Below are 16,012 nucleotides of genomic sequence, written 5' to 3'. Positions count from 1 at the left end.
GAAGGGGATACATACCATTCATAAGAGCATTTCTTTGTCTATTTACTTGTTCTGACTTCACTCGGATACCTTCCTCAATTAATAGATTTTCTTGAACTTTATTTGAACTTTCTTTACTCCTCTCTTCTTGTCTACGTGCTTTTTCTGTACGTCTATGAGATTCTTTACGCCATAACTCAACAGCGTCTTTCTGTGACTGTCTGACCTTTCTTTTCCATAACTCTTCCTCCACTTTCATGATGCACTCTGCATCCCAGGTTCCCGCTGCGGGCCACCTTTGACTTTCCGGCAATCCCTTGGTATAATCTACCCATAGATCAAGAAACAATATGGCATCTAAGCCATGCTTGTGGTACATAAAATGCCCTGGAGTGTCCCTAGGAGGAATAGGAACTGCTTCTTCAAGCACCCCTTTTCTGGTAGTAATCTGTCTTAACTTCGAGAAGAGCGGCATATTGACAACTGATCTGATATTTACTCTTGAATTCACTTAATACGAAAAACACAATAATGAACAGTGAACAAAGAACAATCATTCATACCACAATATGCAAGACATTTGAACACTTTAAACATTGAACATTAAACATTTTAACAATAACCGACAATGATGACAGTCTGCCTAACTAATCACCATGCTGAATTCTTGACAATAACTGAATACTTCGGAATACTTGATATACTGCTAAACAGTACATATACACTGCTAAACAGTGCAGACCGGATTTGTGTACCCAAATCCGTCTTGACCGGCACAACCTATGTGCGCGTCAACACGCCTCCTCGGCGATGGTACTCACCGAGTAGCTCCTTGAAACGGAAGGCCTCAGAGAATGGACAGGACTCGATGACTGCGGACAGCGGACCCTCTGGACATCGGGATTTCGAAAAACCTGGTGGGCTTCTGTATACCTCGGATCTTGCTCTCTCAGCTAGGCTCTGGTCGGGATACTTCGCACTTCTCACCGCCTCGTCTGGGTTGATCGCAGCCTCAGTCGCCCCCGCTTGACCGGAGGGAGCTTACAGGAAATCCTGCTGGTACGCGTTTATGGTCCGTCCAGCTGTGGCAGGAGACCGGGCCTGCAACGCACCGCCGGCGCGTGAGATGAGAAAGTGTCCCTGTTCGGGCGCCATTATGTGGTAAATATTCTTTTTACCTAAACTGAATTTCATACGGAATCTTTAAAATAAAGTAAAATAGCTCAGAATAACAAGAGGCAGAATCCGTGGTATAAGAGGTTTTCTAAATGGGCTTTATTCCATCCAAAATGGCCGACTCGAGTCGCGGCCTTCAGGTTCCGTCACCACGAGGGTTCAGGAAGTGAAGTACAATACTTTATTGACAAGAAGTAACTTTTATAGGTCATACATTTACAATGAAACAAGTGCAAAAAGGCGTAACAATTGATAAGATAAATTAACATAGTGATACGTAATTGAAACTAGGCGTAATAAGGAGCAAAAAGAAACATGATTGGCTCTGATTATCTTACATAGGTGGATCTATACGATAATACTTAACATAGATGCGTGCGCAGCAGCATGACGTGTGATTGACGTGCAACTAGGGAGTGAAGGGGACTTGACATTTAGCTCTACATGTGGAGACGAGAAGTCTGGGGGTCATGTCAACCTAATCCCAAATCATATCTAACATCCTATGTTTAGAGAACTATGTTATCCACAAGGAAGGACTCTCGGACAGAATCTATTCTATACTAACTGTATGTGCGTGTACAAGCGTCTAAGTGCCTATATGAGAAGCGAGGGGCAGAAAACTTTCCATGGCAACAGGGCTATGAATCACTTGCAGGAGGACGGAAAGGCTGAGTCCTTTGCTTGTGAGCTAAAGGAAATGTTTACCTAAATCACTAGACAGGAATGCATCGGCTGAAGAGCAAAATAGATAATTCGAAGGTGAAATACAGCTTCTTGGCAGGCAGGCGAAAACTGGCCGAGGCAGGCACCGTTAGCTGCACAGGGAGTAGGACAAAGTTCATGGATACAGATGCGAGCTCAAGCTGAAAACTGTCAGAGACAGAGAGCAGGGAAAGGCTTTGAGGAAAGAATCGGGCCTACTTGCCTGAACTGTAAAAATGGAGTAACTTAGCCATATAAAGTCGGTGGTTTTTCATACTTAGGAATTGAATATCCAGCCCATTGATGGCGGATCTGACAGAGAACATGTCGACGGTAGACACACATATGTTTGCGTCTTGGAAACTGGAACTGGAGGGAACACACATGCATTTGTAACATGCATATAGAACCGTTGGGGTCCAAGATAGGGGACGTAACTGATCAGGAAAATCCACATTTCCACAACGCCACTGTTTACCTCCTCCCCCACCATGAGCTATAATGGGGAAAAGCCAGTAACCATTGCTCATTTTGGGATTTTTCTTGAAAAGGGATTGACATCTGGCTGCTGCAACCTGCTTGGGGCAGTGCAGTTGCTCAAACTGTTGTAGAAAAATCCTAGTAGGGAGCCTCCCTCCCTCCCCTCCTATGGACGGGTATAGCACTAGGTATCTCATGATGTTCTGATGTGATGGTGGTCTTGGATTAGATGATGGTCCTCTCACACAAGAAGGGAACAGACAAACACTGCAGTGAAGCGGGGGCACCCGTAGTACAGTGTAACCATCTCGTAATGTGTTCCTTGACCACATTTGTGGAATGCAGTTTCAAGGTGAAATGTTTCGCACCAACGCAGGCAACCAAGCAAGGTCCAGGGTCCAGCTGTAGAACCCGGGGATCCAGCCCAGGTTCCAGTGAAAGCACGCTATGAACCTCTCCCATGGTGTAGGGGGGAGGGTGGAGGGGAGATCCTCCTAGACCTCTTCCACCTAAACCGGAGAGACACATACAGGCACATGCATCAAAGCTTTTTGCGATCGCAAACGGAGCGATTCACAAAAATCGGCCGTTTGCGATCGCAAAAATAGCTTTTGCGATGCATGAAACAACTTGCCACTCGCAATTTAAGAAATCGCTAATTTTTGTGATTTCTTAAATTGCGATTGCATTTAAGGAATCGCAAATTGCGATTCCTTAACTGCAATGCAAGATGCCTTTAAAAAAAGCAATTTCGCTATTTGGGCCCGCTATTTACCGTGGAATCATACCACATGGTAAATAGCGAAAACTTTGAAAAATGCACTAAAGTGCATTTTTCAAAGTCGTAGGTTACACACACACATGTCCTTTGGACATGTGTGTGCGCAACATTTGTGCACAGATCGATTTCAGGGGTGCAACGGGGTGTCGTCTTGACACCCTTGCACCCTTGAAATTGGATTCTCAATTTGCGATTCTCTAATTGAGAATTGCAAATTGAGAATGTCTTCCCATTGATTCCTATGGGCCTCTTGGCCCATAGGAATGAATGGGGACGTATTCCTTAATTGTGACTCGCAATTTGTGAGTCGCAATTAAGGAATGTTTAGAAATCGCTATTTTTCAAGCGATTTCTACATGCATAGGCTTTTGCGATTCCTTAATTGCGATTCCTTAAAAATCGCAATTAAGGAATCGCAACAGCCAATATTGATGCATGTGCCAGATAGGGATATTTCAAGACAGAATTGAAGCATTGTACAGCTTCCTGAAGAGCATGTCCCTAGTCCCGCTTTCTAAAGATTCCAAATTAGATCTTTTGGAGAAGATAACTCGACCAAATTGCAATTGTGAAGTGGTGGTGGTAGGGGGTTGCAAACAGGCTCTAATTATTAAAGGCAGGAAAGGAACGTTAATTTTCATTAAAAATATTTTAATTTCTCTTTCAGAAGTGTGGGCATCACCCTTTCCCAAAACACATCAAAGCTCTGCTCATGTTTTAGAAATGCTGGTCTTACCCCTTCCCAAGGCACATGTTTACATTTAACAACAAAGCCCTTTACAAGACCTTTGAAATGCAATCTTGAGCACTCAGTGCCCACAAGGGAAGGAATGACAAAGAACATATACCCAATTAAATTCTTATTGCAGTACCAAAGACACACAAATGTATTGTTACTGCTAGATACTTATCACAATTCTAGTATGGCAAACATTCCACACAAAACAGAACTCTGGAAATCACCAGCCATCCTACTCATTCTACTTCAGAAAAATAACTGTCCCTTCAAGTTTGGAATATAGTGTAAGACTTCATTAACCAAGTGTCTTGATTCTCAAACTCTTGTTCAAGACTTCCAAATAGAAGTTGCTTGTCCTTTTCAGAAAAACTACTAGAGGTTACTGGCTACCAGAAATTAAAAAAAACAGTCGTGAAGGTAGCTGCATACATTTTTCAGACAAATGGAGATTTGGGATGCCCTCATATTTCTGAAAAAACATTTGAATTCAAGTCTCTCCAGATGTTTCCAGAAGAACTGAAGGTGGGAGAGGAGATACTGTAGATTTTACAGAGAATGAGTTGGTTTTCATGTGATTTTTGAGTATGGAAATTACTACTGCAGTTTTGAATGAGACAGAACGGATGATTCATTTAAAAGAGATGATATCTGATAAAAGAAAGACACCGCCAAGAAGAGTGTTCCAGTTTAACTCTTTATTTGCACCCACCGAGGACACAGGGCAAGTGACCGGTAATATCTGCTCTTCAGTGTCCCCCAGAGTTCCACTGATGCACCGAACATTCTCTTAGGTGCATCACAATTAAAGGAACATGATACAACAATATCTTTTATCAGGGTTCGCCGTTTTGTCCACCTCACTAAGCTCCAGTGTCAGGGATTTAAGCTGGAATGGTGTAGGCGGGGGGGGATGACAGGGGAGGTTGGCCAACACTAGTCGTTGCTCCAGAAGCAAGCCTTGTGCCATATACCTCTATGATTCTAGTATTGTGATTGGGGGTAGCAGCTGCATTCGCTGTTAGTTGCCTTTAGTCAAATGTTAACAAGCATTGAAAGCAGAATACAGCAACCGCAACAAAATCATGGCATGAGCTACACAAGCAAAAAGATTCCATTTAAACTTGCAGCAGTTGGCAGTCCATAATAAAATGCCATATCTGCATTTACAACACTGGTAGGTAATTCCTCCTTCAATAATAAGGAGCTCTTTGTGTTGTCCCCCCAAATTTCTTGGAATTTTCCTAGAAGTATTCTTTTAGTCTGCAATGTGGTTTGCAGTACCTTGTGTGACTTTTTCACATGCAGTGTATCAAAATTTGATGGATGGAATGTTCGAAATATTCTCAGATAATTACACAGGGCTGCATCTCAATCTATCGTTTTTCGCCCAGCATACCATCTCAGTTTGGACCCAGCCATACACAAATCGGTCTTGACCCTGCTACAATAGGAACAGTCCAGCCCGAACTGCCAGCTCCACCCTGAACGGGAACACAAGCAACCCAAGACCATTTTTTTTCACCCTAGGTAGGGTTCATAAGTCGGGTATAGCTTGGTTCCAGTGGCACAGTGTGCACAGGACCCATGTTTGGGCATACCCATCCCACACAGGGACAGTGGCTGAGAATAATTCAAGCATTCCATCCATCACTTTTTTGTGTACTTGATTTCACCTGAAAGCATACTTGTGGTTAAAATAAAATAAAAAATAAAAAAGGACATTAGATAGCCGAAGTAGACTGATACAAGCAGTAATGTCTATAGACATTTTCTGTGTAAACCATGCACTGCAGGTGAATACAACGTAAAGGTGGCAAATGCAAAATTTTAAAAAATTGAGAATTTTTCATTTTGCGAAATTCAGAAATTTCAATAAATTACCAAGAGCAATTCAGATTTTGCCTACACCTACTTAGAATTTTTCCTCTTGTGCAGGCAATTATTGCAAGGTTTTGGGGTGAAAATGACGACGATAACGTAACTCACAAATGTTTAGGCAGTAAGCCTCTGCATGGATTTGGACGACCAACTTCAAAGTTTTGACCAAATTAAATTGGTTTATTGCAACACATATTTAAACTCATGTGATTTGCATAAAAGAAAAAAATCAAGCACAATGTTTTTTTTTAGACTTGCATTATTTTTAGATATGAAAAATTGTGTATATTTTGAAGATCTGTTTCTACAGTGGAGGGTTTGCACTTCTACAAAGCAGTAAAGCCCATTCTTATTCTTTCCTTAAAGGGCACTATTTAGGTCTGGTCAGAGGTAATACATAAGCACAGATCTAAACCTCAACAGCCCATCACAGCCACTAGCTCAATTGCCCCTCAGTTACTGAGGTTACTGGGCAATGTCAGTAGAAATGCAAGGTGGTTGCAGAATTGCTGTGCCTACATGTAAGCGGTACCGGCGAGGAAATACCCGAAATTCCTGTTTTGCTTGTGGTAGCTAGAGCATCCTTGGTAGGTAATCCTAGAACTTATAGAAGATAGGAGGCATGCCCCTCTGCCATGAGCATGTGTGGAACTCCAGTGATGAAAACATTGAAGAGTACCTGAGCCACAGGAAAGGGGGACATTGTGATGCCTCTAGTCCATTGCAGGGGACCCCACTGTTATCCAGCCTCATAACCTTGCCATATCTAAATTGGTCAGTGACTACTGCAATCCAGATCCAAGACAGCTGTTAACTGAAATACCAGTGGAGAAGTCAGGGATTCTGCCATGTAGCTGACAGAACCTTCACCCTAGCTTTGTAATTGGTGGTGCTAGATGTTAATTTGATGGAGAACAACCGCTCTCCGTGGCAAGATCTAAATCTAGCTCTTGGTGTCTGTTAGACCGGTCATTCTTAGGGTGGTCTTCCCCCAGACCTTTTCCCTGCTTACCTCCTCTTTTGCTGTATTTTTTTGTTGGCCTTAGGACTTTGAGCACTTTACCACTGATAACTAGCGGTAAAGTCCATGTGCTTCTCCCCTAAACATAGTGACATTGGTGCATACACGATTGGAATATTTAGTTTACTTACCAATCCCTTTTAAAGTGGTATACTATATACCCAGGGCCTGTGATCTTAATGCTACTAGTGGGCCTGCAGCACTGGTTGTGCAACCCATACAAGCAGCCTTTCAAACCTCTCTCATGTCTGTCACTGGGAGGCCTGTGTGCACAGTTTATTGCCAATTCGACTTGGCATTTTAAATGAATTCCCAAGCCTTAAACTCACCTTTCATTACATATCATTCTGGCCGATGAGGGGTGACACCCCGAAACTGGTCCTAGGATGCTTGTTTCCAGTCCACGGAGGACCTGGCCTGTCAGTTCGAGTTAGACTGTTCCCATTGGGTGCAGGGTCAAGACTGATTTGCATATGGCTGGGTCCAAACTGGAATGGCATGGTGAGCAAAAGAACGACCATCAATTGTTCTTTTTGCAGGCCCACTAACAGCATTTGATTTACAGGCCCTGGCACTCTCAGTTCACTTTACTCGGGACAGACAGTAAATCAAATATGCCAATCATGGAAAAACCAATCCATAGTACAATTTACAATAGGAGCACTTGCACTTTAACACTGAACAGGAGAGAGAATGTAGCCTAACAGCTGCTAGGGCAATGGATCTCAAATCTGGGGAACCGGGTTCGAGTCTCAGCAATGATGGTGAACGTCTTGTGATTCTGGGCAAATCACTTAATCTCTCTGTGCCTCACAAAAATAAATGTGTCCTTGTGTAAGCAACTGGTGCTAATGTAAAGTGCTCTAATACCCCATAACTTTGGGCAGGTTTGCGCTATTTAAAACTCCGCAAAAAAAAAACAGCAGTGAGAAAGTGCGCAGACATTGAACCAGCAGAAACAGAGTCAAAACCGGGAGGTCAGACAGCAAAAAGACAGCGGAAACACGCCAAAAGATGCCAGGTCATAACAATGTCTTGCAGCCGGTCTCCAAAATACGTCTGGGATGGGTGACAGCTTTATCTTGTGCTTTCCCTCTTGACAGCCACAACACACAGGAAGGGTGATAGCTCTTCCTGGGCAAGAAGAGGAATAGGAAGTTGACACACCTGAATAGGCAGTGTCTTCTTTCTCCACAAAGGGCTGATCAACCCCACACAGATAGTCTGTCAGACAAGGATGGGATGAAAGGGAACCTGTGCACATCAAGGACCTGCTTTAAAGTCACCCCCACTTCAAAGGCACATTTGGGTACAAGTAGTGGGGCTCTGACTCTACCAAGATACCTCACTAAAGGACCAGTGAAGAACTCTGCCAGGAGTAAAGACTGCTGTGCCACAAGAATTGCCACTTTGCCTGACTGCTGCTCTGAAGGAACTGCCTTCTGCTTTGCTGAGGTGCCCTACTGCCTGCTAATCTCTGCCCTGCTGAGGATAAGGATTGGACCCAACTCACTTGAACCCAGAGTGACTCCATGGGCTTTCTGCCATGTCCCCTGTTCTGAAGTCTCAGGGTCATCAAAGACTTCCTTCAACACTGCAACAGTACCTGGAGTCTACCATCAATGAGTCCTGCCCTGCCAAGTGGCGCCAATCCAGTCCTGGGCCCTTGAATGGTGATTTCTGCTGTTCAGAACCATCAAAATCAATGCACTGATGACTTTGCGCCAATCGGATCAGACGGATTGCCCTTCAACACCAACGCAGGAGCTGATCAACCACATTGCCTCAATGAACTGCTCAGCTCGACGATGACAGACAGTGCGGCTCAATGGAAATGCAGTGCCTGCATCACAAAGTGGTTCTTCATGGCCTGCACGGATCGGTGCCGACGTGTTGAGTCTTCGATGTCACCGCTTTACTCCATCCAAAGTACTTTTGCAGTGGGTCCTGCGTGAGTCCTGCAGCCGGCCTGACCTTCATCGCAGTCAGCCTGAACTTTGGATTTGCCCCGGTCCAGTGCAACCTCGAGCAACCCCTTAGAACTATTTACTTCTAAGCACTATTTTTGGTTTACTCTTTAAAAATGTATAACTCTGGTTCTATGTTTTAGATTTGTGTCACTGTTGACTTGTTTTACTCACAAAATTATTTCTATTATTCTAAACCTACGTTGAGTCTTTTGGTGGTGCATTCATTATATTACTGTCTGTGTGTTGTACAAATACTTTATCAAAACCAAAAAGAGCCCATCCATTGCATTGACGAACCCTCCACAAGGCAAAGAAAACACTTTGCTTTCTTATATAATCCTCACCCACAAGAGTTGCCCCTTGGTGGCATGCTTCAACAAACGGATGGGCTCTTTTTGGTTTTGATACATATTGGTAGGAGGATGAGCTTCTCTGACTTTTGTAATCCTCTTTCTCCCCTTTTTTGTTAAAAGCAGAAATACTTCCAAATTGTCCCTTTAGATAAGCATGAATGCTCTGTGCCAAGCTACCAGTCTGTGAGCACAGGTTATCTTTTAATGTGCATCTAGCTTGCCCTGACTAGCATTGTAGCCCTACTTGGACATACAGCATACTTCTGCCAAATAGAGACTCCATTTCTAACAGTGTCCAAAGAACCTGAGGATTTGTGAATGTCAACTGAAACAAGTCATCAGTACAACACTGTCTAAACCCATAGAGTTTCTAGTTTCCAACTGTTGAAGCTCTCTCACAGTTCTGATTTCACAAGGAGAATGCGCAATCCATTATTAACTTTTCTAGATTCACGAATTTACGGGAAATCTGAAAAGTGATTGCTTTTAATTTAGATAAGTGTAATTCAATGCAGTGGGTGCTCCTTCATAGGGGCGTGGGGGCACCGCCCCCCTGCTTTCGCGCAGTGCGAGAAGGCAGAAACATAAAATGGTAAAACTACCATGGGGTGGATGGGCGGTCCTGCTCACTGGTGAGGGGAGTGGATTACCTACTGTTGTGGGTACTGACTGTTTGGTGAGCCCCAGGGCCGAACAAAGCAGTAATGCGCACTCCCCCTTTTTCTCTATGTCGGCTGCATGCAGCCTACATAGAGAAGATGTCCCGGCTGGGGCGCTCTCTGCTGCGCCGCGCCAATCACAACGCTGCCATTGCAGCATTGTGAATGGTGAAGGGGAGGAAGGGAGGCTGCCTGTGGGTGGCATGCAGGTTCCTGAAGAGTCGAAGAGCTGCGTCAGCAGGAAAACGCGGAAAGGTAAGTTGTATTTACATTTCAGGAGGCACAAACCTTAGACTCCACTTAATAAAAAGTTGCTGCACATTTCAGCACAACCAGCACTAAATATGTGTCACTCTCCCATCCCTTGAGAAGGCCACTCATCAGAAAACTGAAGCAATCCCATTCCATCCCGCGAAGGGCCCTATTTCTGTACAGGATGCCCCTCCATGCCCTTGGAGACGAGAGCGTTTATGAACAGAATCTGAATGGGCATTGTTCTGCCCTAGTTTAGTTAAAAAACATTGAGCAAATATTTGAAAGTATTCTTATCTAATTTTAGAAATCAGTGCCTCCGCCTTTTGTTTAACTAATGATGAAGTTCATTGATCTGTCACCCACGGGAAGCATACAGCGCAATCTACCCTGGGGGGCGGCGCGTATACCTTGTGCAGGAGAATGAAACCTACAAGGCACTGAGCCTGGATAACACCATGAGACTTTAAAACAAGGGAACTCTCAGTCTCAACACAGAGCTGCGAGTGTGTGACTGCGTGACATCTCCAGCACATTGCGTGAGATAGAGAGGAGGAGAGATCGATTGGGATTGGGACGGGGGGGCGGAAAATGGGCAGAGCAGCGGAATAGAGGCAGAACAGAGAAACATGGACAATGGTTGGAAAATGGCAGTGAGGGCAGAGAGGACGAGGCGGTGACAGCCTGAGGAGGGACAAGTGAAGGAGAGAGGACAGAACATTTGGCAAGGGGCAGCAGTGAGAAATGAGAAAAGAGAAAGAGCGAGGAGAGGAGAAATCTACCATTGAAGAGGGCTGGGACCGTGACAGGATGAGGTGAAAGCAGGTAGGGCTGCGGGAGAGTCAGTAGCGTGGACATGTGCCTACATGTGACTGCCTGAACGACCGACCCATCAGGGGCACCAACAAGTCGCAGTATGCCCGCACCCCTCTCCTACCCTTCTCTATCTTCCCGATCTGTCACCGCAGGGCAACAATGCGGCTGGCTCGGCTCATACTTGGGCCCCTAGAGTCAAGATGACCCCTGGCTCGGCTCTTCACTTCAATTCAATTGTCTGGCTAGCCCACCTCTAGGCAGCATAATAAAGACCTCCCCACAGTAGCTGAGCTTTGCATTCACCACACTTGCATGGAATACCTGTTGTCGGTTTTCTACATCATGTTGGCAGCAGTTTCTTCACCAAAGAGACCTTGGGTGCAAAAATAAGCCAATGCTTGACACAGCTGGTAGAGTTTCTGCCACCATCAGTGGACAAATTAAATATCGTGCTAAAGTGAACACATGCCCGGACGGTTCACTGACAAAATATTAAACCCCTCATGATCCCCCCCACCAGTCTTGCCGCCGGTGACTGGACGGTCTATTAGATAAAGGCATTGATGGTAGAATGTTGCATATGCGCATACAGTGCTGATGCCTTTAATTAGAATTTAATTGGCTGGGGGTCCTAGGGGAGGGGACAATCCTTCAGGAGTGCAGCAAACACTTGTGCACTATTAGCACATTGAGACAGATTTATAATCACCCTGCAACAGCGCATGCAGAGCTGCAGGGGCAGCAGCAGCACAATATTAGAGGCGTCAGAACCACTGCCAGAGGCGAGAAAGCAAAAGACACACAATTGATGGACGGAATGCAGGACAAATCTAAACATTCACCCCAGTTAGAGATCTGGGTTAATTCCATCATTCTTTTACTCACCATGCCACCCCAGTTTAGACCTGGCCATTTGCAAATCAGTCTGGACCCTGTGCCTCATGGGAACAGTCCAGCCCGAACTGCCAAACCAGGTCCTCCCTGGACCGGAAACAAGCATCCTAGGACCGGTTTCGGGGTTTCACCCCTCTTCAGACAGTGTGGAAATATGGATTTCTCTGATCAGTTATGTCCCCTATCTTGGACCCCAACGGTTTCATGTATGAATCACAAGTACATGTATGTTCCCTCCAGTTCCAGTTATGAAGACGCAAACACATGTGCGTCCACCGTCAACATGTCCTCTGTCAGATCCGCCATGAATAGGCCGGATATTCCATTCCTAAGTATGAAAGGCCACCGGCTTTATATGGTTCACTTATGCCATTTTACAGTCCAGGCAAGTAGGCCCTGATTCTGTCATCAAACTCTTCTTGCCTTCTGCCTCTGAAAGCTCCAGTCTGAGCCTGCATCTGTGACCATGAACTTTGTCTCATTCTCTGCGCGGCTCACGAAGCCTGACATCAGCCTATTCTCTGCCAAAAACTGTATTTCACCTTCGAAATTATCTGCTCTGTTCCCTGCCCAATGCATTCCTGTCTAGCAGTTTAAGTAAACATTCTTCCAGCTACCGAGCAAAGGCTCGGCTTCTCTGTCTTTATGCAAGTAATTCATAGCCCTATTGCTATGGAAGATTTCCGCCCTCGCATCTAGTGTAGACACTTAGACGCTTGTACACGCACTAACAGTCAGTATAGTCAGTATAGAATAAGATTCTGCTCTAAGAGACCTCTCTTTTGGATAACATAGTTCTTTAAATATGGGATGTTAGATATGATTTGGGATTAGGTTGACTTGACCCTCCAGACTTCTGTCGCCACATGTAGAGCTAAATGTCAAGTCCCCTTCACCCCCTAGTTGCACGTCAAATACACGTCATGCTGCTGCGCGCGCATTTCTGCCAAGTATTTCTGCTGACATTGCGAAATTCTTTCATAGAACCACCCTATTCTGACATCACATCTAATGACGTTCTTTCATCACTCCCAGTTACGCCTATTTTTGCTACGCACGAATATATTATCCATATTATCAATTGTTACGCCTCTTGTATTTGTTTCACTGTAATGCCTATTGTATAAAAGTGATTGATTGTCAATAACGTATGTACTTCACTTCCTGAACCTTCGTGGTGATGGAACTTGGAGCAACCGATTATAATCGACCATTGGAATAAAGCCCATTCCGAACCTCTAATACCACGGATTCTGCCTCTTATTTACTGAGCTATTTTATTAAGTTTCTGTATCAAATTAAGTCCCGGTAATTAAATTATTTACCACATGAATGGCGCCCGAACAGGGACACTTTCTCATCTCACGCGCCGGTGGTGAGTTGCAGGCCCGGTCTCCTGCCACAGCTGGACGGACAACAACGCGTACCAGCAGGATTTCCTGTATCTCCCTCCGGTCAAGCGGGGGCGACTGAGGCTGCGATCAACACCCAGACGAGGCGGTGAGAAGTGCGAAGTATCCCGACCAGAGCCTAGCTGAGAGAGCAAGATCCGAGGTATACAGAGGCCCACCAGTTTCCGAAGTCCCGAGTCGAGTCCAGTGTCCGAAGTGTTCGAGTCGAGTCCAGTCCGGTTCAAGTTCAGTTCAGTTTCCGAGGCCTTCCGTTTCCGAGCTACCCGGTGAGTACCATTACTGGGGAGGCGTTCTGACGTGCACATAGGTTGTGCCGGTCAAGACGGATTTGGGTACACAAATCCGGTCTGCACTGTTTCAGCAGTGTATCTGTACTGTTTAGCAGTATATCTAGTATATCAAGTATATAAATTCAGAATAATTCAGTTAATGTCGAGTATTATGTTTAGTGATTAAGTTTTCCTTAGATCGTCATCATCATTGTTGCTCAGTTAAATGTTAAATGTTTTAAGTACGTTCTGCATATTGTGGTATGAATGACTGTTCATTATCGTGTTTACTGTATTAAGTTTGTTCAAAATCAAGTATCAGATCAGTTCTCAATATGCCGCTCTTTTCGAAATTAAGACAGATCACAACAAGAAAAGGGGTACTCGAAGAAGCCGTTCCTATTCCTCCTAGGGACACTCCAGGGTACTTCATGTATCATAAACATGGCTTAGACGCTATATTATTTCTTGATTTATGGGTAGACTACACCAAGGAATTACCAGAAAGTCAGAGGTGGCCCGCAGCTGGGACCTGGGATGCAGAGTGCATCATGAAAGTAGAGGAAGAGTTATGGAAAAGGAAAGTCAGACAGTCGCAGAAAGACGCCATTGAGTTATGGCGTAAAGAATCTCATAGACGTACAGAAAAAGCACTCCGACAGGAAGAGAAAAATAGAGAGAATTCAAATAAAGTCCGAGAAAATCTATTAATTGAAGAAGGTACCCGAGTGAAATCAGAACAAGTAGACAGACAAAGAAATGCCCTTATGAATGGTATGTATCCCCTTCTGGCCGAAGGATTACCCAAGGCTACTCCGGAAATACCAAAAGACTTGCCACCCCCATTGTTTCCAATAAAAGCACATCCTAAGGGGCATCCTAGAACCGCAGAAGACGTTTTTCTTTCCTCATATTTAGATGACGCAGCTTCCGAGTATGCTAATTCCGCCCCACATAGACCGCCTGCCAGGGAGGTTCAACGCCAAGATCCAGTATCTGTACCTCTACAGCAACAAATCCTGACACAAGTTCCGGCAAGCACATCTGTTTCTACATCTGTTCCTACAGCTACTTCTATAGCTGTGTCCACACCTATAGTTGCTGTATCGCGTTCAACGAATCCTTTCACGCCCGATACCCCAGACGGGGCTACGGGAGGTGCTACCAACATTTTTTCTACGCCACCCAGAATAAATAAACTTACCTTTCCAGAGTCAGCACATTCACGTACCCCCAAACTCATAAATGCCCGCACGCTTAAGGAACTTCTTATAGATTGTAGATATGACCCTGTGCCCGGCAAAGAGGACGAAATGACCCTGGCATCATTACGTATCAGACGAGCTGCAGTGTATTTAGGGAAGTTACCAGGAATGACTGCGCATCTAGATAATATATATCATTTTGTTCAAACAGGGCGAGATTCAGAATGTATTAACAGAGCTATGGAATACCAGAAAGTGGAGATACAGGGGGAACTGTTACGTTTCCTTATAAATTGTGTGATCAGAAATCAAGACCGACCGGGGGTAGACCCGGAAGCAATGCAAATTCTTACCAGATGGAGCCAGAATATATCAGAAGGGAGACATGATAAGCAAAATTGTATAATAGCCATGTGCCGAAAGATCCGTAAAGAAATAGAACGCCTACACGAAGAAAGATTAGCGGTAGACCAGTTCGAACAAGGCGAGGAGGAAGGACCAGGACTGCCCACAGGACAGTCAGACACCATAGCTTATGTAGGTAGAGGAAGATCTTGTAATAGTAATAGATGTCTTATTGACCCGATACGTCCAATATGTCCAGATAATAACAGGAATTTCCAAACACCTATAGTTAATATAAGGTCTAACGAGCATTCGTTCCAAGCCGCTGACAAATTACTCCGAGAACGAAGGGGTTATCATTTTCTCGATTCTATGGATGAACAAGAATTAGCCAGGTCAGCTGTCCATTGGGTTGACAGTCCCGGAAAGTATGGTGATGATACAGTAGCACGCACATTTTTGAATCTCACCCCAGATGAACAGCGTTTAGCTGGGATTTATATGATTCAACAACTCCTTATACTATATCAGAGTCAGCATTCGGACCCTGGTCCCTTGCCTGATATATTGACTGAATTACTCATGAATAGATGGAGGTTCAGGTACTAAATTAATTAAAGAAATATTAGAATCAAGAAAGCAGTACATTCTTTTTGTATGTTCAGAACATGTCTCACTGCCCATTAAGGAAAGAACCACGTATTACATGGACAGACAGAATCCCTTACGAGAAGTGCACCCAATAAAAGGCGAGGACAATGAGTTTAAACGCGTATTTGTATATACGCCCATATCGAAAATAGAACTGTTAGAAATGAAGAAAGTGGTACCCAGTCATGACAAAGACCCAGCGGGTTTCCACCGAGAAATTAAAGACATGTTACTCATGGGAGAGTATACCTATCCCGACATTATGACAATATTAAAAGTATTAATGCCTGCTGGCATTTATGAAAAACTCAGGGAAAAAGAGTGGGAGGTAGGAGACCAAAAGATAGAATGGTCAGCATTAGAAGCAGAAGAAAAGGCCCGAACTGCAGGAGCAGGGCTTGGGGATAAAACTAAAGCACTCCCAGGT

The sequence above is a fragment of the Triturus cristatus genome, chromosome 11, assembly GCF_964204655.1.
Source record: "Triturus cristatus chromosome 11, aTriCri1.1, whole genome shotgun sequence".
Lineage (NCBI taxonomy): Eukaryota > Metazoa > Chordata > Amphibia > Caudata > Salamandridae > Triturus > Triturus cristatus.
The sequence above is the reverse complement of the archived record's forward strand: the minus strand, read 5'-3'. Positions refer to the sequence as shown.